The 26,789-nt window shown below is 45.8% G+C and overlaps 1 long non-coding RNA gene across 1 annotated transcript in view; it reads right to left on the reverse strand.

The window, feature by feature from the left end:
* The window catches only part of LOC142492015 (uncharacterized), a 51,952-nt gene that overhangs the window by 21,139 nt on the left and 4,024 nt on the right, over positions 1 to 26,789 (reverse strand). The gene's annotated exons all lie outside the window — the stretch shown is intronic.

The raw sequence follows: 26,789 nt of genomic DNA on the forward strand, positions 1-26,789 counted from the left end.
GGCCGCGGGGCCTACTTGACTGTAAGCTTCCCTTGGGGATACGGCATCACCGGAGCCGGCGTCAGGCGGGCCCTCTGGGGTTCTAGGAGGGGGTTCGGAATCAGACTCCGCCGTTTGTACTCGGCATACCATTGACCGGGCTGGGTTTCTTCTATCGGGAGGTTTTTCCTCTGGAGGGTCTTCCCTTTCCGGACAATTGTTGGAGAAGTGGCCCTTCTTCCCGCAGGTATAGCAAACTACATCGCGACGTTCCGGGTGAACCTTGTACGTGGAAGAGGACCTCTCGGCAGCACGGCCTTCCCTGGCAGGCGACTGGTGAGTCACTTCCTCCTTCGGGGTGGAAGATTTCTTACCTGTTGGGGCAGCGGGAACTGCGGAGTCACCCTTGATGGAAGCTTTGGTCTTTTTGGATTCATGGAAATGTCGCTGCACTTCATGTTCTCTGATGTACTCCATTAAGTCCACGTATTTAGGGGGTACTACAGCGATCGGTGCGGCCCACATCATTATAGCTATGTTGTGATCAGGCAACGACCCCTTGAGTAGCTGTTTGAGTCGGTATCGGTCCGCATCGGCGGCGGAAATTATATTTTTGTTCAGGAGGGTCCCCAGTGACAGCTGTAGATCGCAAACGAAAGCAGATAAATCCTGTCCTTCTTTTTGGCGAAGAGCTTTGAACTGAGCCATTGGCTCATCCTCGTCGTCTTTTTGGGTAAAGGACTGAACTAGCATTTCTACTAGTTCCTGTGCAGTAACTTCTCCTTCCACGTCTCGGTGCGTCCGTACCAGCCGGGCGGCTGGGCCTCGCAGGCACTCGACCAGCCTCTGTCTTTCGCTGGCTTCGGAGCACGACCACTTCGCTATTGCTTGAAGCGTATGGTCCCTCCATGCCTCGATCCCTTCTTCTCCCGCCTGCGTCGGCAAAATCCCAGAAAAGGCCTTGAGTTTCCGGTAATTCTGTGCTTGGGCCGAAATGGTTACAGCTTCTACTAGTTGGGAGGCTATCGTGTTCACGGAAAGATCTCCACTAAGGGTCTGACTACTGGTCCCAGTTCCTACGCTAGGCATGGTTGGGGGCCCGCCAGGCCGTCTATCAGGGGTAGGTGATGTGGGTGGGCTCCTCGCCCAGCTGGCGACACCTCCTAACCCGCTCGGGGTGAAAGAGACCTTAGGGGGGTCTACCCTGTGAGGCGTACTGGTCACTCGCTGGCTCGTGTGTGGTCCAGTACTGGTGGACGCTTCTTCGGAAGCCTGGGTGTCAGGATAGATCATGAGGCAATATAATAAAAAATGTACAAATGCGCACCAGGGATTAGTGGAAGGTAATTTATTAAAAATACACACAAACTCTGAGGGGATCCAACCCCACCTCAGAACAGCTGTGCAGCTGGATGGCTAAGTACTACCCAGGAGACACCTAATGGTGACTAAACCCTAAGCTGCACAGTATACAAATACAGTAAAATTTATATAAAAACACATGAAAGAAAAAAACAAACATGAAAACAACCTATCAACAGATTTGTATAGAAACCGACATAAGGTTGGGCACTGGCAAGGGGAAACGGACACTCACACTGAGACAGTCAGCAGACTCGCGGTGTCTGCACAGGATCCGGATCTCGGCACCGCGGAGATGGAAAAAACCGCTGCTGTCTCCTGCAGGCTCCGTCTCAGCTTACCAGCATACACGCGCAGGATGACCTGTCGTGACCTCTGATGAAGTACTTGGTACGAAACGCGAAGAGGTCACGACAGGTCATCCTGCGCGTGTATGCTGGTAAGCTGAGACGGAGCCTGCAGGAGACAGCAGCGTTTTTTTCCATCTCCGCGGTGCCGAGATCCGGATCCTGTGCAGACACCGCGAGTCTGCTGACTGTCTCAGTGTGAGTGTCCGTTTCCCCTTGCCAGTGCCCAACCTTATGGCGGTTTCTATACAAATCTGTTGATAGGTTGTTTTCATGTTTGTTTTTTTCTTTCATGTGTTTTTATATAAATTTTACTGTATTTGTATACTGTGCAGCTTAGGATTTAGTCACCATTAGGTGTCTCCTGGGTAGTACTTAGCCATCCAGCTGCACAGCTGTTCTGAGGTGGGGTTGGATCCCCTCAGAGTTTGTGTGTATTTTTAATAAATTACCTTCCACTAATCCCTGGTGCGCATTTGTGCATTTTTTATTATCTTGTATTTCAGGGTGCCCTCCCCCCTTTTTAAGGGGGGTTCACCTAGATTTGAGAGTTTCTGGGGAGACGCTTTATGTACATGCTGCAAAGGGATCATCCACACCATCATACAGCACGAGCGCTGAATATTCTGTTTTTTCTACCTTCTAGATCATGAGGCAGTCCTCTGCGGCGGGCTCAGGTAGGTTTAATACCTGGGGAACAGTCTCTAAGCATATGTCACGCATGGTGACAAGGAGATAGGTAACCCCCCGGCCTCCAGCATCCAGTTTATAGTCTACCACCCGGGCGGTGGTTAACCCCGGGCAATTTCTTACTTGTGTGCACACTGTGGATAAGTCCGTATCATTTGCTACTCCCGTCACTGCAAGCGCGCGTCTTGGGGATACTTGATGCGCTAAGGCCCAAGCATGGACGTCCTGCTTTGACGGCACGGACATGATGGCGGTTTAAATCGGACAATTTGATACAAGTAAATAGGGCACCCCAGTGAAATCTCAGTAACGCCTCCAAATGTAACGGATATTCCACCCCACCCAATCGCAGATATAGTGTGGGTGCGGGGAACTCAGTGTTACCAGGTGTGGTGCGTTACCTGTTGGCTCACAGGAGGGCTGAGCTTCTGCCACGGGGAACCTGGGGCAATTATATTAAGAGTAACCCTGTACTCGGTGCAGCGCCTCCACCTGCGATGGTTCCTAGCAGAGCAGGAATGGTTCCTCGCAGGACACATATAAATAACCAGCACAACGTATGTAACCAATCAATGACTTTACTTGCGAGCATACTGCTGCGGCACAGTTTATTCGAGCATTTGCCCGTTCTGTGCCGCAGCAGTAGCCTGGTGCGCGCCCGAGAGTGACGGGCGCGCGCCGAAGCAGCGGAAGAGCGCCCTCCGATCGGGGCGCTCTCCCTACCGCTGCCGGGTCCGCCGGGTCCCCCGGAACCCCCTGCCGCTGTCCCGCGATCGCGGGACACCAGGGCTCCCTCGGGGAGCCCCTGGACGCGCGTGCAGGGGGCGCACGCTCCCGAAGACGCGTGACCGCGCGTCTATGACGCGCGGCACGCCGAGGGGCGGCCACTAGCAAGCCGGGAAATCTCCCGGCTTGCGGATCTGGCCGCAGTGTAATAAACTGTGTCGCCAGTGTAAGAACGTACGTGCTTGTAACATCAACATGTGTCCCTCCCTAGAGGAGACACTAACTACTGCGTCTCGCAGGATGCTAACACTCTTGCGCCACGGCGGACGCCAACACTCCACGCACCACGGCGGATGCCAACACTTCACGTGCCATGGCGGACGCCAACACTTACCCAAATGATCCCACCCCGTGTCCAGTAACCCCACACAATGTCCCGCACAACCAAGTCATATAAATGTGTGTGTGACTGCGCAGCCACTATGTCTGGTAATAGGATTTGTTGGTGCACTTGATGTTACAGATTACCTGCCGAGCACTCCAGTGCTTGGGCCTGCAACGGGCTTCGCAAAGGATCAGACGAGCTCCTACACGATATCCTGGATACTACCGTGTGGTGATCCGTCAGGGCCAATCCCACCCTGAAGATAGTCCAGCTCTCTTTAGTGACAGAGACTTGAACCCAAGTCTCTCAGCAGGAAACGCAGCATCCGCTGTGTCCTTAACTAACAAATAGCTAATGGGGCAGGGTCCCTAACCTTGGGCCTGTCCCTACAAAACTCAGCTATTGTGACTCAGGGCTATCTGGGGCCTAGGGGACTGCTGGCCTAGTGCAGGGAGTCACTGACTCCTGCACCCTACCTCCTTCCCTTAGCTGCTCCGGTCACCAACTGCCAAAGGGCCTGCAAGCCCGCGAAAATGTATCAATCTCCTTGCAGGGAGATGCTGTAGCCCTATTGGCTCACTGGGGTCATGTGGCTCTGCCCCTGTGCACCCTGGGGGTGGACTGCTCTTCCCTGTGCATGCGCAACCTCTCTGTGTCCTGCCACGCTATACAGCTCCTGCGCATGCGCAATAGTGCTAACAATGGCGGCGCCCTGCTCCGCGAGCCGCCGGGACCCTCGCGACGCGATCACGGCCCTAGCAACGGCCCGATCGCTTCCCCGGCAACCGTCCCGCTCGCGTCCCCGGCAACTGGCCCGCTCGCGTCCCTGGCAACCCGGCCACATCAACGGGGAGACGCGCTGTACTCGCGCCCGCCCCCGCACCGACAGGGGACCTGGCTACATCATACATTATATCTATCTAATATTGTTTACTGTAAATGATGTGCTGTACTTGTGGCCTGCTGTACTTGTGGCCTACTGCACTGTAACTTACAGGGTTGTTGTTTTTCTTTACACTGTAGGGAGACAACTCTTCTGGTCGACAAAATAAGTGAAGAGAATGATGAGAAGAGTGCCTTAAGGGTCAAATACACTCTGCTGCAAAATCACAATCACACTGTATCCGAGACCAGCATAAAGAAGATGAGACGCAGAATTGGATGGAAATATTGACGTGTGAGGTTAGTACTGGACAGTACAGGAGGTTAAAGTGTTGTTTAAGAAACTGTACTGTACCTATAAAATTATCCCTTGTCATTACAGAGCATACCCTATGATAAGGGACGTTAACAAGATCAAGAGAGTGGTCCAGGCCCAGGCATGGATCGACAGTGGAGAAACTTTCCAGGATTGCATCTTCACTGACGAGTCTACTGTATCGGTGGAGAGATTTGCCATCTTTGCATTCCACAAAAAAGGTCGCATATCTATGGAGCCGCGTCCAAAACACCCAGTGAAGATGCATGTTTGGGGTGCCATCTCTAGGCGTGGACCAGGATGCATTGTCATCTTTGAAGGTAAAATAAGTCACATGCTTTTGCCTTATGCACTGTACTGTACTAGTGTGTAGTTTTTTGAGCACTTTTCTTTTGTTGTTATAGGAATCAAGAATAAAGCTTTTTTCCAAGAGCAAATTGTGCCTGAGATTGTGGAATACATCACACGCGAGTTCCCAGATGGTCACCATTTCTACCAGGACAACGATCCGAAGCACACCGCGTCAACAGCGCATATTCTTGAGTGCGTTATCAACTGGGTGAAGACGCCAGCAGAGTAAGTGCGGTAACCGTGTCTCATTTTTTCCCACTGTTTTTACTGTGTATCTCTTTAACTAATTGTCCTTTTTTTCCCCCTCCAATGACAGATCGCCAGACTTCAATCCTATCGAAATGGTCTGGCATCAGCTGACGGATCATATCCGAAAAGTCATGAAACCCTCCAAAAAGGATGAGTTGGCGCAAGGCATAATGAGTTTTTGGAACGATGTACTCACCGTGGAACGATGCAATAAATATATTGACCATATTGCTACTGTGTTGCCCATTGTGATCGAGCATAATGGGCAAGCATCAGGAAGGTAGTATGGTATGGTACTGTACTGTAGTATGGTACGTACAGGCACACCAAGTACTGTATGATACAGGTAAGTATGGCACACATTTTTTCTTTCCTGAGAGAGCAGCACTAGCTATCTGATTACAAAGTATTTAACAGAAGTTACAGTATACAGTAGTTCCAGTATAGACTAGTTTGACAGTACTATCTGCATACTGTAGTCCAATATGGCGTAGCTATACAGTACACTATGCCATAATATGCACATAACTGCACTAATTTTTTCTTTTATTGTCTTTTCAGAGAAAAAAGAATGGAAAGGGGGAGGGGGTTATCATGTGTACATTGTGTGAACTGTGTGTACAGTAAAGTGTATCTAAAGTGCAGTCATGATTTACACAAAACCTCCCCTCTCTCAATGATCTACACAGAATGAGGAAGAAGATGAAGATGGAAAATTTGTTTTTATTATTATCAATGTGCATTAATCATGATTATCCACCGGCCTCTATTTTCAACTGTGCTGTACTATTTTGTTATTTCTCTTCTGCATACTTCAATAGTGAATCTACAGTCATGATTCCCACAAACCCCCCCCTCTCTCAATGATTATTTGTATTTTTCTTTCCTGATAAAATAAAATACATATTTAATTACAAACAAAGGGTGAACGGCGCTCTAATAATTGTGAATATGTGCTTAAACAGTGAATATTCAGTGATACAATTTAAATATAAACCTGTTACTTTAAGTGTGAGGGTATGCTGCTGGATTCGTGGAATGGCTCCACAGACCAAGGCTAAAGGAACAACGACAAAAGAAACAGCGCAAAAAACCTCATAGTATAGTATATAAAAAATTATATTGTGATAAAACAGGTGAGTATTGCACGTACATCAGTTTAAAATTATACTAGCAGTACATGTATATGGACATGTTACCAATCAGCAACAGATGGTGGGTAACGGTCACCAGATGGAGTCTCTTCTCCTCTCACGTCTCCCTTGGATACTCTCTGCACAGCTCAGACCGCCGTGGTGTCGGGCAGCAGCCCCACGGCGTGGACACAGCAACCCGATGAAATTCGGCTGTCCCACGGCGTTCTCACGGCAGCTGTTGCGGGAAAGCAGGCTCTCATTCACTGGCTTTCAGGCGTCTGTCTGCATGTACGGCATCCACTTTGAGCGCGCGACAATGACGTCATCAAGTGGCGCCAGTAGCTTTACAGTCCTACCCTGCCCTACATCACGGCGGTCTGAGCTGTGCAGAGAGTATCCAAGGGAGACGTGAGAGGAGAAGAGACTCCATCTGGTGACCGTTACCCACCATCTGTTGCTGATTGGTAACATGTCCATATACATGTACTGCTAGTATAATTTTAAACTGATGTATGAGCAATTCTCACCTGTTTTATCACAATATAATTTTTTATATACTAACTACACTATGAGGTTTTTTGCGCTGTTTCTTTTGTCGTCGTATATTTAATTACATCAAGATTTTATTTCTTTGAACTTTAAATTCACTGTGAATGTGTGTGGGGGGGATTCTTCATGAAGACATACAGTTTTAAGATTTGGTAACCTTTTTAATAATTGGTTACATAATCAGATTAACATAAGGGAAAGCCAACAATAGGAAAGTTAACGAATGGTTTGAGAGAGGTGTCGATAAGAGGTGGAAATCCTTGGGCGAGCCTTCTGTGTGTCTGCGGGGGGGAGGGTGGGGGGTAAAGCTGCATGAAGGATTAGCTGTACTGTAGTTCAAAGACATGACATATTTTCAACAGTCAGGTCATCATAATAATTTGATCCCCACACCCCCAAATACATAAAAACCACAAAAGCTACAGCACCAATTGAATATCGTAATATCAAGATGGTTTAGGCAGGCACATGTTGAGAAAATAAAAATGACGAGAATTTTTTTTTTTTTTTTTGGTCACTCTTTAAATTTGCAAGCAAGCAGTGGTGAAGTTATAGGCGAATGCGCAGTAATCATCAGCTAGCTCCCTTCCCAAAGAGGATTATACGCAGGCGCAGAGAGGTGATGCTCAGGTCATCATAATAATTTGATCCCCACACCCCCAAATACATAAAAATCACACAAGCTACAGCACAGATTGAGAATCATAATATCAAGATGGTTTAGGCAGGCTTGTGGAGAAAATAAAAATAAAAAATGAAGAGAAAAAAAAATATTTATTTTTTTGGTCACTCACTCTTGAACTTCGCAAGCAAGCAGTGGTGAACTTACAGATGCATGCGCAGTAATCATCAGCTATGTACTGTAGCTCCCATCCCAAAGAGAATTACACGCAGGCTCAGAGAGGTGATGCTTAGCTAGGGACGGACGATTAAAAACACAATGGCAAGCTTTAGAAATGGAATGGCTCTGGAGAGGTGTCTGTCGATAAGAGGTTCAAATCCTTGAGCGAGCCTTGTGTGTGTGCATGGGGGAGGGGGGTACAGCTGCATGAAGGATTAGCTGTACTGTAGTTCAAAGACATGACATATTTTCAACAGTCAGGTCACCATAATAATTTGATCCCCACACCCCCAAATACATAAAAATCACACAAGCTACAGCACCGATTGAATATCGTAATATCAAGATGGTTTAGGCAGGCACATGTTGAGAAAATAAAAATAAAAAATGACGAGAAAAAAAATATTTTTTTTTTGGTCAGTCTTGAACTTTTTTTTCCCACAATGAGCATTAATAATCAACACAGAAGAATAAATCAAACCAGGCTCTGCACTGCACTGCACGTTATACATGCAGGAATGTGATGACAGGAATGTGATTGAAGACAGAAAGCCATCCATTCAAAGGAATGGTGGGGGAGAGGTGTACTGTAGATAAGAAGTTGAAATACCCTGCAGTGCAGTACATTAGCCGGTGTGTGTGCGGGGTCGAGCGAGGGGATATACAGTACGCCGAAATGTGATACTGTTACAGTACACGCCTATGCGTTTCAACAATGTTCAAATGAGACATACAGCACTGTACAGTACATGCATGTATAAATATGCAAATTTACAATTACTGCGCGCGCACATGCAGACTGTGTACTGACGTAGGTTGAACTGCTACAGTATTAGACTTTGAAGACAACAGCTCGCGAACGCCCACCTGAGTTTTTAGACGGTATTGCAGTATTGCAGACAGCGCTAATAATAAGATAATATTACGAGCGCTAAAATACCGGAACATATTCCGTAAAACAAAATATACTGCATCTGCCCGCGGTTATCAGAGTTGCGCCGCTACGGCCGCATTAGGATAAAGGCGGCCGCCACTGTACAGGACTCGCAGCACAGAGAGGATAGTTTGAGCCAGTCTTGTGCTCAATAATTGTATTACTCTAGTTAGTGTTAATATTAGGACACCTTCCTAAAGCCTATTTGGATTTGCATCCTTGGCTTTCCTGTTTTGAAATAAACCTGAAACCCAGGACTTGATTAACCTGTCCTTACACCTCAGAGTCATGTTACCATTACAGGTGGAGACAGAAGGATAGTTTGACCCCATCTCCCTTAAATGTGCAATCCAGTCTGTCACGTATGGCACACCTGTAAGCACATGCCTGTATACGGACAAGGGTTAATACACAGCTCGCAAGCTGTCCCAATTTTCCCCTTGGCAAAGGTCCCTAAAATGGACAATATCTCCCCTAAATCCGTCCCCATATACCACCTGTCATGAACAGCACACAAGTGAGTACGTGATTCAGATATGCAACCAGGGTTAATACACACGGCTACTCTAGCCAACTCGCATTTCTCCTCCGCAAAGGTACCTCCAATGAGTTAATATTAACCAATTACTCAATTGCAATAATATCTATACGCTTCCACCACCCAAGAGATGCAAAAAATATGTAATTAATAAATCTGCCAGGGTCTCAGGTCTTTGTTTTTGATAGAAAAAAACTATGCACTTAATACACAAAAATCTGTTGTAGCAAAATGTGTCCGAATATGTAAATACTCCCTCCAGAGCATGCAAAAGTTCATTCAGAGCCCAAAGCATCACTTATTAAATGTTTTAATATATATCAAAATACAGTGCTTAGATTACGGAAAAGGGAATTACATGAACATACAATTACAATAAATGCAGAACAGTTTCTCAAAATAAAAGGTTTAAACATAAACCAGAAAACCCTATATATTACCATATGTTATAGGTTTTCTCTCAGAGAAGTCAACGGCGCAAAAGAGAGACTCACATGTTTGGTCCAAACACACCTCTGTTGAAATCTGATTCTCATAATCTTTGCTAAAACTTAAGTATAATTTTTTTTCCCATTGAAACAACATAAGCCCCACCCCCTGTCATAAATAGGCTGTGAGATTGACAGTTTTATGACAGAGTAAAAAAGCTCTTACACAAATGACGTTTGAATCCTGCCTGAATATATAGCATCACTCATAACTTCCCTCTTCTAATAGTTAGACACACGCGAGTCACATTAACATATTTGGGCGCTACACGTATGAATGCACACTATCTCCCCCCATTCCCGCAATCCTTTCTCTCCCCCCCAATTTCCTTCATTCTCTCTCCACCCCTTTCCCTCCATTCTCTCTCCCCACTTCCCTCCATTCTCTCTCCTCACTTCCCCTCCCCTTCTCTCCCTCCTCTCCCTCCCCCCATTCCCTCCATTCTCTCTCCGCACATCTGATACTGTCTCTCACCTCCATTCTGTGTCTCTCTTTCCCCATTCTTTGTCTGTCACTCTCTCCATTCTGTGTGTCTGTCTCTCTCTCACCATTCTCTTTGTCTGTCACTCTCTCTCCTCATTCTGGACCCTACCTGTCACTGAGGAGCAGGGGGGAGGGAGCCATCTTGTGCCCTGGCGGTAGACACTGGAAGATCTCAATTACTTCTGGGTCTTACTGCTGGAGCTCCTCTGCAGGTAACCCTGCCCCCACCCTCTACAACTGCTGCCAGACCTGGCCTCTGCCCTTCTCCTGCTCTCCTCCCCGCAGGCATCCTCCTGCTCTCTGCTAGGAGGTAAGGGGGGCATTGGAGGTAAGGGGGAGCATGGGAGGTAAGGGGGGGGCCATCGGAGGTAAAGGGGAGGCATCTGAGGTAAGGGGGGGCATTGGAGGTAAAGGGGAGGAAATGGAGGCATGGGGCACTACTTACTTACTTGCTCCGTGCAGGATCGAAAAGAAAAGGACGGGCTTCACTGCGCAAGCTCATATAGAGCCTGGCTGCGCACCCAAAAAATTCCTGGCAGCACGCCAACACACGTCAGACCAATCAGATAGGGTGATTTTTTACCCCGGCAAGAGCAGACAAATTGAAAGAGAATTGCATGTGCTGCTTGGGCTGCAAAGACGGATCACCAGTGAGGAAAATCCAGTTGCCTGTTGCGACCGTGCGACTGGATTTGTTGAGGGCTGACAATAAAAATACGGATGCCTAACTCCCTGGTATCTCTCCTGGATCTGAAGGCAAAAGCACATGTATGTCCCTTTTATAACCTTGGTAGGGGTAAAACCCCATCCTCAGTTATTGGGCAGAATACATTGGATATAATTGCTGCACGAGGATCACACCGTTATCATATGACCCTTTTGGCAGTTTTCTACAACCAGCCAGTACTGGTTAATCTGACGACCTTTAAAAGGCAACAATTACACCCTACACTGCCAGGGCTAACATGCAGGTATTTCAAAATTTTAGCAAGGGTGCTACATGTATATAAGGAGGAGGGACTATTCTAGAAGATTTTAGGTTCCAGGAGGACATTAGGAGTGGAGTCTCAGGGAGAGTAGGTAAGTAATGTTTATAAAGTAATAGTATAGACCAGGCCCCCCTGTTTATTATGTTGTAGATAGGGACATGTAAGAGTTGTGTGCAGAGGTACATATAATGGAGACCGATTTGGGTGAAATTATATCTTGGCTTTATTGAACCTGTTCCTTTTATCCAGGCAAAACATACAAAAACAACAAAATAACAAACCCGTATCCCTTTGTAAGGGCTACCTTACTTTCCCAGACCCTATCTGAAGGACTGGATGGATATTCCCATTACCAGCCTATCACCCTAAATTCTCAGGAAGTACCTTAAGCAGGTGGCCCTTCATGTCATCTCTGGCAGGTTCCTGGGTCCTCTGTGTACAGGAAATATAGGTCTCTGGATGTCTGGGTGTCTTCATTTCAGCACAGCCTTTGTGCTCAAGACAGGAGAGCAGAGAAGCCTGCTCACAGACACTGTCAGCCCAAATGTGAGATAAGGAATCTCTCTCCTGTGTCTCACATGGGGCTTTTTACAGAGCTCTTATTAGTCCAGGTGGAGACTGGTTAATTGAGTGGCTGCAATCAACTACCTCTCAGCTGGATTCTCAGAGCTCAGAGGCTGCTTTATTTAAACAGGGATAAGTCCCTGCTACATACCTCCCTTGTTTGTGGGAAGCTCGCCACAGCTAAAGCCCATTCTTCCACTCTCACTCGAGATATCTCTGCTGCTCGAATGAGAGTGGATGGAGGAAGAGAATCCTTAGTCTGGCTGGGATTGGAGCCCTTTCTCCAGGTCAGCAATGTCTCCTTAAAAAGGTGCTTGAGCTCAGCACTCTTCAGTCGCTCCAGGAGGACTTTTCCCAAGCACAGTCTTTCTTCTGACCACTTGGTCATGTATTTTTCCCTGCACCGGGCGATCCTTTCTACTCTAAGTTTAGGGTGACCACCTGCATCGGGTTCTGTAGCCATATTCACAGGTGGTTCAAGCTAGGCAGAGTTTTTATCCATACCGATTGACTCCCGTGGCATCTCAGTTTGGTAGTTACCTAGTGTTGTACCTGTAGAGGTCTGAACACCGATACAGTTCTGCCTCAATCTAGCCAAATATTGCACCTCTCTAGCGGCTATTTTCATTGTGAGAATTATGACTTGGGCCACAGGCCACAGTAGCATGACTATTGATATTGCGCTTCAGTCGTGATTAGTTTCTTATTCCTGACTTGTGTGGAAAACTGATCGTGGTATTGAGATGACATTACGAGTGCACTTTTGGCAACGCACAGCTTGCTTGGTTGTGATGTAGAACCTATATCTGGATTGAATCACTCCAGCAGCTGCCTTCATTTTTTTTGTAGTATCTTTGCTGCAGACACTTCCTAACATTTGGCTAGAGTAAGATTACACACTGCTTCAAATGTTCATAATTGTTTCATTGACGTTGCATTCTCCATATGGTTTGGAGAAGGCAGGCTGCTTTATTCTGTCGATTAAGCCAAAGAGTTTTCATTCCTCTATAGGCAGCCTGTATGGTGAGCGCTGCAGAGCGTTTGCGCAGATACATTTCTCTTTCCAACCTTGCTTGGACAAGAGCTTTCTAGTACTTCTGAATTAGTCTGCTGCTTTTCTCCCTTTTTAAGAACATAGAAGGTAATGAACTATACAAATCACATTAATCCTGTGTATCACTGGGGGCGCTGTAGAACAGCTGAATAGATCTAAATGAGGTTTTCACCTGTGTCTCAAGATAGAAGTGCAGGCCATTGGACCTGAGTGTATACATATAAAACAATGTCGCTATATAAAAAAACATGAATCTCTAGCTTCTGAGGTTACTATGGTAACCTTTAGACAACAATGGGCTCTGGGGAGAGCATCATTTAAACCTCCCGACACCTGATATTTCAAACGCTTATATACATCCTGAACGAAGCATTAGACTTTCAAACTAAATGCAGATATGGAAAGAGCAATACGAGTAAATAAAAATAAAATGTCGATCAGCACGTAGAGCCACTCTGTAAGCCTGTAATAGGCTAGTAGGAAATATCACTGGTATTGCACTGATAATTCTAGTAGTGCATCAAAAATAAACATTTTTGAGGCACTTTGCATGTGCAATTTGTTGATACATAAGTCTTTAAATTCAGAAAAAGTGTTTCTGCCATAATAAGAGTCAACATGTTAAAGAAAATATATCATCAGACGAAAAGAAAGCAAAATAAAATGACTCATAACATCGGCAAGAAAAAGCTACTAGAGAATATCAGTGTTTCAATGCCATCTTGTAAGACTGCACATTGTCAATTTGAATAAGCCTTTGTGGGAAACAAATATCTCTCTGTACTCCTTTTAATTAGTGTGTAATATCTCACAACAACCATTTTTTGCTGGATTATATAGTTAATATCCTCTTGGGGAAAAATAGTCGTAACAAAAAAAAGTTATACTTCCCACAGCAAAAAAAGAAAGATAGCTGTTTATTTAATTGCATATTCTGTCAATAAAACATAATTGATAGAAAGGTATCTAGCAATTGTTTGGCAATAAAATTCTTACTCTATGCATGTACAAGCAGTCCTCGGTTATCCGACACAATGCGTTACTAAAAATGGCGTTTGATAGCGAAACATTGTAAAGCGAAACACGTTTTCCCATAGGAACACTGTTTAAATGAAAGGTTCCGTTCCTGAAGGCATTTTTAATGCTAAAATACACAAATATTTTACAAAGACAATAAGATATGCAGCATAAACATAAATTATATAGTGTATATACTGTATTATATATATAATATAACATAATATATAATATAAAAATATAATATATTATATAGTATAATATAGTATAATATATGTTATATACACAAACAGCTTTGCAAAGCGTCATAAGAGCGTTGGATAAGCCGTTTTGGTGTTGTAAAAATAAACATAGGTATGCATTGCATAGCATTGGATAAGCCATTCGTTGTAAAGCGAAGCGTTGTAAAACGAGGACTGCCTGTACTATATGTATATCTTTATTTATATTGCGCCATACGTGTACATATCAGTTCACAGTAGTAATAGACGCAACTAAATAATATGCATAATGAGAAAAACTGCTTCAAACATAAAAGTAATAGTAGGAAAAGGAGTCCCTGCTCCAAAGAGCTTACAATCTAAGTGATTGTGGCTTACTTAGTGTCTGATGATAGTGAGAGTCTGATAATGAGAAGTGATCTGTATCCAGCTGGAGAGAGCAACCCCGAGTGGGGATAATGGGACCATATTCATTCTCATTTTCCATACGTTTGGCTCCAGTCATACATATCTCCTACTATTTATCTTATTTGGCCAACCTGAAACATATTTAGGAATAAAATAAAGACCTTTGTGGTCTCATAAGCTCAAGCACATTGTGACAGGGCCTTCCCCCTATCTAAAAGGCTTAAAAATAAAGCCTGTCTTTAGCTGATGAGTCCAGCAGCGAGCTGGTTAATGTCAGCAGGAGTTAATTGACCAGTCTCCACCTGGCTCATCAAGCATGCTTAAAAGCCTGCTGCACAGACAGAGAGAATCTGTGCTGCTAGAGATATCCCAGGGAAACACCGGTCCCTGGAACCCGCCAGAGGGAGCACCGCACAGACACCACCACAGACCCTGGACTGACGTGGAGAACACTCTACCTACAAGTACCTCTCTTTGCACTTGTGTCAAATGTTGGTAAGAGGCTTAGGGCCTCATGCAGTAAGCGTCGGAAAGGCACTTCTCGCCACTTTTCTGCCTAAAAAGCCTACCGTATTCAGAAAGGGGCCAGAAAGTTGCGAGATTCCAAAAAAACGCCAGTTTTGCTGGCGGTTTTTTTTTTCTGCCGGTGGCGGGCCGAGAAGGCACTTTCCGCCTAAAAATCCAACTTTTTCAGCCACCCTGTATTCTAGTAGAGGCGAGTAGCTAAGCGGAGCTATTCGCCTCTCTAGAATACCGTTTCGCTGGCGGATCAACCACGCAAGAAAAAGATGGCAAGTTGCTGCTGAGAGGCAGCGGATGAGTGGCGAATCGGCACTTAGAAAAAATTCAGGCCTTTTTCCTGGCTGGGATTGATGCCAGGGGTCTCCGGAGCTGATACCATTAATATCAGCACCGGACCCCCCCGGCATGCATCCGAGGCAGGAAAAATGCATTTAAAGCCCACTTAACCAAAGAAGGGGTTAAAGAGCCGTGCCAGGTTTATTGTGGGTAGTGGGGGTGGGTGAAGGGGGTATTTGGCCCTTGTTGTTTGTTTAGGGCTTGCGGGGGGGTTGCGGGTGCACTTAACCCCTTCACGACCGTAGCGGTTAATACCGCTACGGTCATGAAGGGGTTAAGGCCTCCTGCTACCTACCCGCAAGCCCTAAACAAACACCGTTGGGGCTAATACCCCGTTCACCCACCCCCACTACCCACAATAATAAAAAATACACACACCAGCCCCACACTAACTAAATAAATATATATATATATATATATATATATATATAGACCATACGATACCGGTTGCAACACGACATCAAGGGACAGCACTCAGGTAAGTAAATCAAAAATGTTCTATATTTGATAGAAGACACAAAAACCGACGTTTCGGTCCCCCAGTGGGACCTTTCTCAAGGTGGTGCAATTGAATGCAGTGCACAATACATATATATACCCCAAACCCCAGTGCAATTCAACAAAACCAATCACAGTTAATTAGCCTCACCTGCCTATGTGACATGCATCCACAGTATCAGCAGGTAAAGAGCATCCATTTTGAATATATTAACTCTATATTTGTTTACCTGATATGTGTTTAGGCATGCGCATAAAGGCTCAGGAATTGCATAATGTTACTGCTGAGAGACTACATAAGTCTGCCAGACCCAGCGATATCTTGGAAAACCGGAGAGAGTGCGCATGGGCTAAACTGATCTGGAGCTGATACCTGGATAGATTAACTATTTCAGGGACGTGCAAAATACACATTGTAACTGCAAGTTAAGCGAAACATGTGAAACATCTGATGTGCTCACCGTAAATGTGCAAAAAAATGTGAGGGATTAAAACATATATACACACGTGTGGATGACGTGGCTGACTGGAATCTAGGACAATATATAAATGCTGAAAGCACTCAGCCATATAACGCCTAATGCATAGTGTAAGAAATGATAATGCAATGGTGACTCTATGCATCATGTCAGGAAGCGACACCTTAAAAAACCAACAAAAATACATAATGCAGACAATGTCAAATAGAGAAACTGGTAATAAATTAGAATACATGCTGTGTCACACTCTCAGCAAACATTGCTACAGGTGGCTCTTGACTAAAAGGGATCTGAGGTATCTGACACACTGTAATGCACCAGCATACATAAAAAGTGAAATCGTGCATCAAAGCATAATAATTTGCACAAACAAAAAAGACAGTATATAAATGCTGAAAGCACTCAGCCATAGAACGCATAATGCGTAGTGTAAGAAGTGATAATGCATTGATGACTATGTATCCTTTCAGGGAGCGACACCTTAAATACCAACATAAACACATAATGCAGACACTGTCACATGGAGAAACTAGTGATAAATTGTGTGTGTCTCGCTTTCAGCAAACATTGCCACAGGTGGATCTTGACTGCAAGGGACCTAAGGTGCCTGACATGATGGAGGAAATGTGGCTAACTGGCTGACACCCCAAGGCAGTATGCGCTGGTTTTGCTGTTAAAGATGAATCCTAGTATCAGCAGGCAGCTCAATGGGCCAGGTGCGGAGATTACAGGAAACAGCTTAATCTGAAGTCCTCATTTAGACCCCGTGGGCTCAATGTGCCCAAACTGTAGATGAGTCTGGCTTCAAGCTGTAGTAGTGTCCTGTTGCGATTCCCTCCTCTCCCCGAAGTCCGTGCCTGGGCAATTGGCATACAACGCAAGGTGGCGAGCCCATGCCTCTTCTCTTTGTAATCTCTTGCTACTGGTTGATGTGACAAATCCTCCTTGTTTTCAGTATCAGCCAGTGCCTATATAAATATATGACCCCAACAACACCTATACCCCCCTAACATACAGTATAGTCATGAGCACAATGACTATTATCCACAAATGGATAATAGTGCAGTTGTCCATTTAAAATACATACACAACAATAAAGACATTAAATACATATAGCACTCATCCATGTGCGGCTGCCACGATGAAGGCCATCCTCATCTTCCTCATGCCCATGCCCCATTCGCTTCTGCAAAACAGACACAAGAATAAAAACATCCAATGTAATGTCCCCTAACCCCTTAATCACCATAGCGGTTATTAACTGCTACAGTCATTAAGGGGTTAACCCACCATCACCCACATACCCTCCCCCACTACCCCCCCAACCACCCTCACCCACTACCCACAGGGGAGACCTACCAAATACCCTTGGGGCCAATACCCCCTCCCCCAGCACATACAGTACAATAATGTGCCAAATAACTATTATCCACATAGGGATAATACATTATTTGGCCATTATTAAACACATTAAATACCGTAATAAAGTAAAGAAAATTCTACTAACCTCATCAATAAGAAGGCTCCGACGCCAGCATCATCCTTGGGGTCCGTTGCCAAAATAATAAATAGCCAATACATCTCTATTACATTCACATACCAATGAACCCCTTAATCACCTTTTCGGGTTACTGACCTCAAAGGTAATTAAGGGGTGAAGCCATCCTGCAATGGCAACACCACTTATGCATAACATCCTCAATGAATTAAAAAACAATTTCCTACACAAATCTCATGTAATCATTCAATCTGAAGCCTCAAATGCCACTTAAAACATAGCATTTACAGTGTATACATGTAGCATAACATGTAAACTACATGTACACGCTGCAAATCAATGTTAACAATACAGTAATCCAACTCAAATAGCCTGACATCACAGGAAGTATATTATGTCATCAAATAAAGTCACCATCAATGAATTAACAGACATGAATTACATCCCTAAACAATTAAAATACCATCCATACCAATTACACAATTAACTATACTGTAGCTATCGTAACAGAGAACAAGTTCAAAACATACAAAAAAGGACACCAACAATTACAATATACTATAGCAAGGCTCTCCATAACCTACAGTACAGCATAAAGCCCAAAACTTACATCTCTCTAATAATAAAATACATTTAACACACATCTATGCATAGCAGCATAGCCACAATCATTTACAATACAGAAAATCAAGCTTTAACACTATCATTTCTTACCCTGTATGTGTATATCTCTCTAGACATACATACATACATACATACAGTACAGTGGCAAGAAATGATATGCATAAAAAAAAATGAAGACATGAAAAAGCAAAAAAAAGCAAAAAAAAAACACATTAACATTAAATACATTTCTTTATTTAACTTACCATTACTTGTATGTATTTTAAATGGACAACTGCACTATTATCCATTTGTGGATAATAGTAATGTTGCCCATTACTGTATTGTATGTTGTGTATTGATGCTATGTTTATTGGGGGCATTTGTCCCCAATAAACATGCTATTATGCGTTAACCCTTCATTACCTTAGCGGCTATCCGCTATGGTAATGAAGCAGCATTAATGTATTTTAATAATATTGTGCGGGAGCAGGGGGCCCCCTGAGCTAAACCGCATTTATTTGTGGCTCAGAGACCCCCTGCTTCCCGAGTTACAGGCCCCGGTTTGGGGCATCGGTTACAGTGTGGACGCCATGTTTGTTCCGGGCACGTAGCGTATTGGACGCTATAAACATGGCGGCTACACTGCCCATCCGATCACACATACCGGGGCCTGTAACTCGGGAAGCAGGGTGTCCCTGGTCCACAAAGTGATGCGGTTCAGCTCGGGGGACCCCCTGCTCACTGTACAGTATTATTAAATAAATATTCATGCTGCTTCGTTACCGTAGCAGATACCCTGTAAGGTAAGGAACGAGTCTTTATTGATATGTGTGTTTTACTCATAGTGTAGATGTGCAGAGGGTCTCCGGAGCTGAAGCGCTTTTGTTTTAGGTCCGGGGACCCCCTGCTCCCTGAGATACAGGCCCCTTTAGGGGGTGCCGGTATCCCTCTGCTTTGTTTACATGCCGGGGTCACGTGATCAGGACCTTTAAATGCAGAGGGATACCGGCACCTCATAAAGGGGGCTGTATCTCGGGGAGCAGGGGGTCCCCCGACCTGAAACCAATGCGTTTCAGCTCCGGAGACCCCCTGCACATGTACACTATGAATAAAAGTTGTTTTAAAAATAATTTTTATTGTGCTGATGTTTGCGCCGAGAGAGCAGTGGATCTCTCTCGGCTGCAAACACAACTCGGCAGGGGACGGCTTCTCGGCAGTTTCTCGCCAGGCAGCCGTCCCGCCACCGGTTACACGCCATTTCATCAAATGGTGGTGGCTAATTCATTCGCCAGGGATTCGCCCCTTACAGCATACAGACAGTTTAACTCGCCAAAAACATGGCTAATTGCTAAACTGGCGAATGCATTTTTTCGCTGCTAACTGCATGATACCCTTAGCCTTCCAGCCCTCAGATAGGGAATGCTGAAATGTTATTCAGTCCCCATACATGGGGTTAGGCCTGGTTGTTGTTGTCTGTTCTAATGTGTTTACTGATATGAAGCTGTTTTCTGTTTAAAGCTGCTGGCTAATCAAGCCTACATTTATTTTCTCCTAAAATCATCTCTGGTGTTTTACCCTCTGCACACATCTCCTACACACATCAACATCTGCAAATGATTAATGCCAACTTGTATGGAATCCAGAGTCTATAGATGCATCGGGTATAGGTGCAACTAATCATTTTAAATCATTAACAGACATTTCAGTAGATGGACTTTATGATAGATAATGGTTAGTACACTTTAGGGAATAAACACTTTGGAGTCTAATTGAAAAATATAGCCACCTAAATATCAAGGCAAAAGTGATACCTTTCTGTGGGCAAAAAATATTTGTTAAGGAAATAAATCCTTTGAAAGCAGAAAATATGTGTTCTTTCATACATATTGTGCAATTTGTTTTGCCCCTTAGTTGCACCACTTCTGGCTTGGGAAATGCTGAGGAATGAACCTCATGGTAGTGAATAACCTCTGAGTATGTATGTCAAAACATCTTTTTTTTTTTATCACCAAATATTTCAGAAAGATCGGTGGTTTGGGGCGTGAGTCCCAATCACAGTGCTCAATCCAAATCTGAACCTTTAGACAATAATCAATATAAGTCCACATATCATGGTAACAGGAAACTGTATCAGCCAGCAAGTAGAGTAATGAGACCCAGTGCTATATGAATGCAGCAAAAAAGACACTCAGTGTAATGGCAGTAGTCCATGTGTCATAATGGAATAAAGGTTAACATACCATTGTTGTATGGAGCTCGGCCATACCTAACCCTTGTGCTGCAGCACTATTCCAGGTCATCCAGTATCCCTGTGAGGGAGAAATATACTCACAGCAGGCTTGTTCCAATGCAGCGTGCAGCACGCTCAATATTCATGTAGAGGTTGAAATCCAAAGATTCCTGCGGTGCACAGCAAAATAGGGTAGAGGACCAGCAAGGTGTTGTTAAAAATCCTTTATTGAAACAGCATGGTACAGGGGACACACACTCTGACGCGTTTCGGACTGGTATAGTCCTTAGTCATAGAGCTGATCCGCACCATTCATCCCCACTGATTTAAAGGGCTAAGCCCGCCCCCCTACGTCATCGCGCTCCCTGCTTTTGGCGCGAAAATCGCTAATGTATAATCTAATTGGCTGGGACTCCCTGCGCACATATTTGGTGACACTAACCCTTTTAGAGATAATATTATTTTCTACCGTCGCTTCATTGACGATTTATTATTTATCTGGAATGGGGATGATGACACTTTGCACGCTTTCTTTGAATATCTTGAGGCCAATACGTATAATTTAAGATTTACACATTGTTATAGTGACTCACAGATTGACTTCTTAGACCTACATTTGTATATTGATGTGGGTCAGAAAATACAGACTAATATCTTTAGGAAGACAAACTCTAAAAATTCCCTGCTCAGATCGAACAGTGCCCACCCAAGACCGCTTATAAAGGGAATACCAAAAGGGCAATTTCTGAGGTTAAGACGCCTATGCTCCACAAGAGAATCCTTCTTGGCACAGGCAGAGGATCTAAAGAGAAGATTCAGAGATCGTGGTTATGTAGAGAGAGATCTGGAGAGTGCATTTAATTATGCCCTATAACGTAGGGGGGCGGGCTTAGCCCTTTAAATCAGTGGGGATGAATGGTGCGGATCAGCTCTATGACTAAGGACTATACCAGTCCGAAACGCGTCAGAGTGTGTGTCCCCTGTACCATGCTGTTTCAATAAAGGATTTTTAACAACACCTTGCTGGTCCTCTACCCTATTTTGCTGTGCACCGCAGGAATCTTTGGATTTCAACCTCTATATTTCAGAAAGATGTTAGAAATTATAATTACTTTGAACTAAAAGTTTTATTATAGAAGGTTAATGAACACACGCAGCATTTGTAAGCAGTCTGACTGATATTTATCATCAGCAGTCCCATACCCTTCAATAAAGTCTTACCAATAGAAGTCAGTATTTTCCATGAAATTTGTATATTTTTTGGGCCCAGAAATCCCAAATCGTGTTGACTGGAGTCGACATACAGTAGAGTTTCATACTGTATCTCTGTTTTTCAGCAAAACATTATTGTGTTACCTTTTTTTGTGTAGGCCTACTGTAGCACAAAGACAGCAATGTTAAATGCATTTTTGCACAGCACCAATGCAGCACAATTTTGAAACTATTAGTCTGCCCTTACACATTTGCTAAAACTCCAAAAGTGCAAACATCACTTGTGATAAAAATATACAAAGAATGAATGCAGCATTACAGCTCAGTTTACTGATTTTGTAGTTGTAGGACATGCAGCTCTGCATACAGTTTCGCAAATATATAAAGTTACTGACCAAACAGCTTACAGTCTATATTTTTAATGCTTAAGGCACATCAACTCTATTTTGTCTTCAAGCCAAATCCATAGGGCCTGGCAAACCACCAGAGTTAACCCCGTTTTCAAAAGAGGTGACAAAAACATTGTCTCCAACTACACTTATCTCTATTCTAGCTATACTATGACTCTTTAACCTCTTCTTTTGGCCTTCAACAGTGGACTGCAGCCAGGACCCACAAGGATAGGCACTACCTAGACATGGTTTTCACTAAAACTTTTCTCTCTCTGATTTCTCCATCTCCCCCTTTCCTCTCTCTGACCATCACCTAATCTCATTTTCTCTCTCTCACTTCTCCCCTTCTCCATCTACCTCTCGTTTCTGCAGAAACCTGCGCTCTATTAACCAGCCTTTTTATTCCACTTTACGGTCCTCCCTCTCTTCTCTCAGTTCTGTTCCAGACCCTGACAACCTGGTCAGGAACTACAACTCTGCCTTATCCTCCTCTCTTGATCTACATGCCCTGATTTCCCTATGCCATCCTTACTCTTCTATCCCCAGACCCTGGCTAAATTCCCACACGTGCACACTGCGTTCCTCCACTCGTTCTTCTGAACGCCTCTGGAGGAAATCTCACACTCTCGCAGATTTCCTTCACTACAAATTTATGCTATCCTGTTTCAACTCTGCCCTCTCAGGCTAAACAAACTACTTTTTTTCACTAATCAACATGCACAAGTCTAACCCATGCCGACTCTTCTCTGTCTTTGACCCTCTACTCAAACCACCCTCAGCTGCCTCTTCTTCCACCATCTCACCTCAGGACTTTGCTGACTATTTTAAGGAAAAGGTGAAATCCATACGTCATAACATATCCTCTGTTTCCTCCTCCCATCCTACACCGCTTCCTAACTTTCCTCCTGCCTTCCTTGACTCTTTACCCACTGTCTCAGAGGAGGATGGCCACTGCTGATCTCCTCTTCTTCCTCTACCACTTGCCCTCTTGCCTTCTTGACCCCATTCCCATCTCCTAAAACTTCTTACTCCTATTATAACCCCTACGCTCGCACATATTTTTAACTCCTACCTCTACCTCTGGTACTTTTCCCTCAAACATGCAACAGTTATACCATTACTCAAAAACAGCAAGCTTGACCCTACCTGTCTTACTATCGACCGGTCTCCCTCTTGCCTCTAAACTCCTTGAACGTCTTGTATTCTCTCGCTTTCTTCACTTTCTCAACACCCATTCTCTCTTAGAGCCTCTACAATCTGGCTTCCGCACTGCTTACTCGAATGAAACAGCCCTCACTAAAATAACTAATGATCTCCATGCTGCCAAAGACAGAGGTCATTACACTCTGCTCATATTACTCAACCTCTCTGCAGCATTTGGCACCGTGGACCACCCTCTTCTCCTTCACATTCTCCATACTCTTGGTATTCGTAACAAAGCTCTATCCTGGATCTCCTGTTACCTCTCCCATCGTACTTTCAGTGTCTCTTCTGCTAACACCTCCTCTATGGATCTCTCTGTGGGGGTACCCAAGGGCTCTGTCTTGGGACCTCTTCTCTTTTCTCTGTACACACTTTCTCTAGGTGACATAATCACATCTCTTGGGTTTAAATATCACCTCCATGCTGACGACACACAAATTTACTTTTCAACCCCCGACCTTACACCTACTGTACAGACCAAAGTTGCTGAATGTCTCTCTGCGATATCATCTTGGATGGCCCTCCGCCAACATAAACTTAACATGGCAAAAACAAAGCTCCTCGTACTTCCTCCCAAACCTGGCCCTACTACCTCCTTCCACATTACTGTTGGAAGTACTATCATTCACTCAGTAGCCCAAGCACGCTGCCTAAAGGTCACATTTGGCTCCTCTCTCAAATTCTCCTCTCACATTCAAAATGTTTCTAAAACCTGCCGCTTTTTCCTCCGCAATATTACAAAGATACGCCCTTTCCTCTGTTGCTCGACTGCTAAAACTCTGACTCAGGGCCATATTCTCTCCCATCTCGATTACTGTAACATCCTGCTGTCCAGCCTTCCTGACTCATCTTTCACCCCTACAATCTATCTTAAACGCTACTGCCAGAATCACTCTACTCTTTCCTAAATCTGTCTCAGCATCTCCCCGGCTGAAATCACTCTCCTGGCTTCCTATGAAATCCTGCATCTCGCACTCAATTCTCCTCCTCACTTTTAAAGCTTTACACTCTTCTGCCCCTCCTTACATCTCAGCCCTAATTTCTCGCTATGCAGCATCCCGACTCTTCTGCTCAAGGATGTCTTCCTCTACCCCCTTTGTATTTAAAGCCCTCTCCCGCCTAAAACCTTTCTCACTGACTGCACCGCACCTCTGGAATGCTCTTCCACTCAATACCTGACTAGCACCCTCTCTAACCACCTTTAAGACCCACCTCCAGACACACTTGCTTAAAGAAGCATATGAGTAGCACTGTGGCTAATACTATACACGATACATAAAGCTTGGCCCCCTGCAGACACACTTACAAGATTTCCCTCCTACTGTCTCTGTACATCAGGGCTGCACAACACGCGGCCCGCGGGCCGCATGCGGCCTGCCTGGCCTCTCTGTGTGGCCCTCGATGAGATTTAAAAAAAAAAAAAAAAACTTTGAAAAAAAATAAACTTTGAAAAAAAAAAAAACTTTGAAAAAAAAATGGCGCCAATTCCCTGCGGTCCCGGCGCGCATGCGCTAGGCCCTCTCCGTCCCCCCCCCTTCCCTGCTCCCAACGTGGGTCGGAGGGGGAAGCAACACGCAGCTCCTCTGCGGGCCCGCTCCCCTCCCCCTTCCCTGCTCCCAACGCGGGGCGGAAGGGGAAGCAACATGCAGCTCCTCTGCGGGCCCGCTCCCCCCCCCTGCTCCCAACGTGGGCCGGAGGGGGAAGTAATAATTAAATAATTCAGCTCCTCCAGCGGCCTGCTTCTCACCGCTTCCCTCCGCGGCCAGCTTCTCGCGTCCCCCACGGGCTCACCTCCCGTGCCCTCCTCCCCCCCCTTCCCCCAACCCGCGCCCCCAAGCCCACCTCCCGTCCCAGGCAGCTGCAGCAGGGATATCGGGGGCAGGAGGAGCAAGCATCCGGCGGCAACCTGCACCCACCCGGGTCAAGGTAAGTCACTGTCACTGTTAGTCACTGTCACCCAAGTCACTGTCACCCAAGTCACTGTCACCCACCCACCCAGTCACTGTCATGTCACTGTCACCCACCCAGTCACTGTCACCTACCCACCCACTGTCACCCACCCACCCAGTCACTGTCACCCAGTCACTGTCAAGTCACTGTCACCCACCCACCCAGTCACTGTCACCCAGTCACTGTCAATTTACTGTCACCCACCCACCCAGTCACTGTCACCCACCCACCCACCCAGTCACTGTCACCCACCCACCCAGTCACTGTCACCCACCCAGTCACTGTCACCCTGTCACCCAGTCACTGTCACCCACCCACCCAGTCACTGTCACCCACCCACCCACTGTCAGTGTCACTGTCACCCACCCACCCAGTCACCCACCCACCCACCCAGTCACTGTCCCACCCTGTCACTGTGTCCCACCCTGTCACTCTTCCCACCCAGTCACTGTGTCCCACCCCGTCACTGTCACCCACCCAGTCACTGTCACCCACCCAGTCACTGTCACCCACCCAGTCACTGTCATAGTCACTGTCACCCACCCAGTCACTGTCACCCACCCAGTCACTGTCACCCACCCAGTCACTGTCACCCACCCAGTCACTGTCACCCACCCAGTCACTGTCACCCACCTATCCACCCAGTCACTGTCACCCACCCAGTCACTGTCACCCACCCAGTCACTGTCACCCACCCACCCAGTCACTGTCAAGTCACTGTCACCCACCCAGTCACTGTCACCCACCCACCCACTGTCACCCACCCACCCAGTCACTGTCACCCAGTCACTGTCAAGTCACTGTCACCCACCCACCCAGTCACTGTCAAGGTCACTGTCACCCACCCAGTCACTGTCACCCACCCAGTCACTGTCACCCTGTCACCCAGTCACTGTCACCCACCCACCCAGTCACTGTCACCCACCCACCCAGTCACTGTCAGTGTCACTGTCACCCACCCACCCAGTCACCCACCCAGTCACTGTGTCCCACCCAGTCACTGTGTCCCACCCAGTCACTCTTCCCACCCAGTCACTGTGTCCCACCCCGTCACTGTCACCCACCCAGTCACTGTCACCCACCCAGTCACTGTCACCCACCCACCCAGTCACTGTCATAGTCACTGTCACCCACCCAGTCACTGTCACCCACCCAGTCACTGTCACCCACCCAGTCACTGTCACCCACCCAGTCACTGTCACCCACCCAGTCACTGTCACCCACCCAGTCACTGTCACCCACCCAGTCACTGTCACCCACCCAGTCACTGTCACCCACCCACCCAGTCACTGTCACCCACCCAGTCACTGTGTCCCACCCAGTCACTGTCACCCAGTCACTGTCACCCACCCA

This window comes from Ascaphus truei, chromosome 4, assembly GCF_040206685.1.
Source record: "Ascaphus truei isolate aAscTru1 chromosome 4, aAscTru1.hap1, whole genome shotgun sequence".
In the NCBI taxonomy this organism is placed as follows: domain Eukaryota; kingdom Metazoa; phylum Chordata; class Amphibia; order Anura; family Ascaphidae; genus Ascaphus; species Ascaphus truei.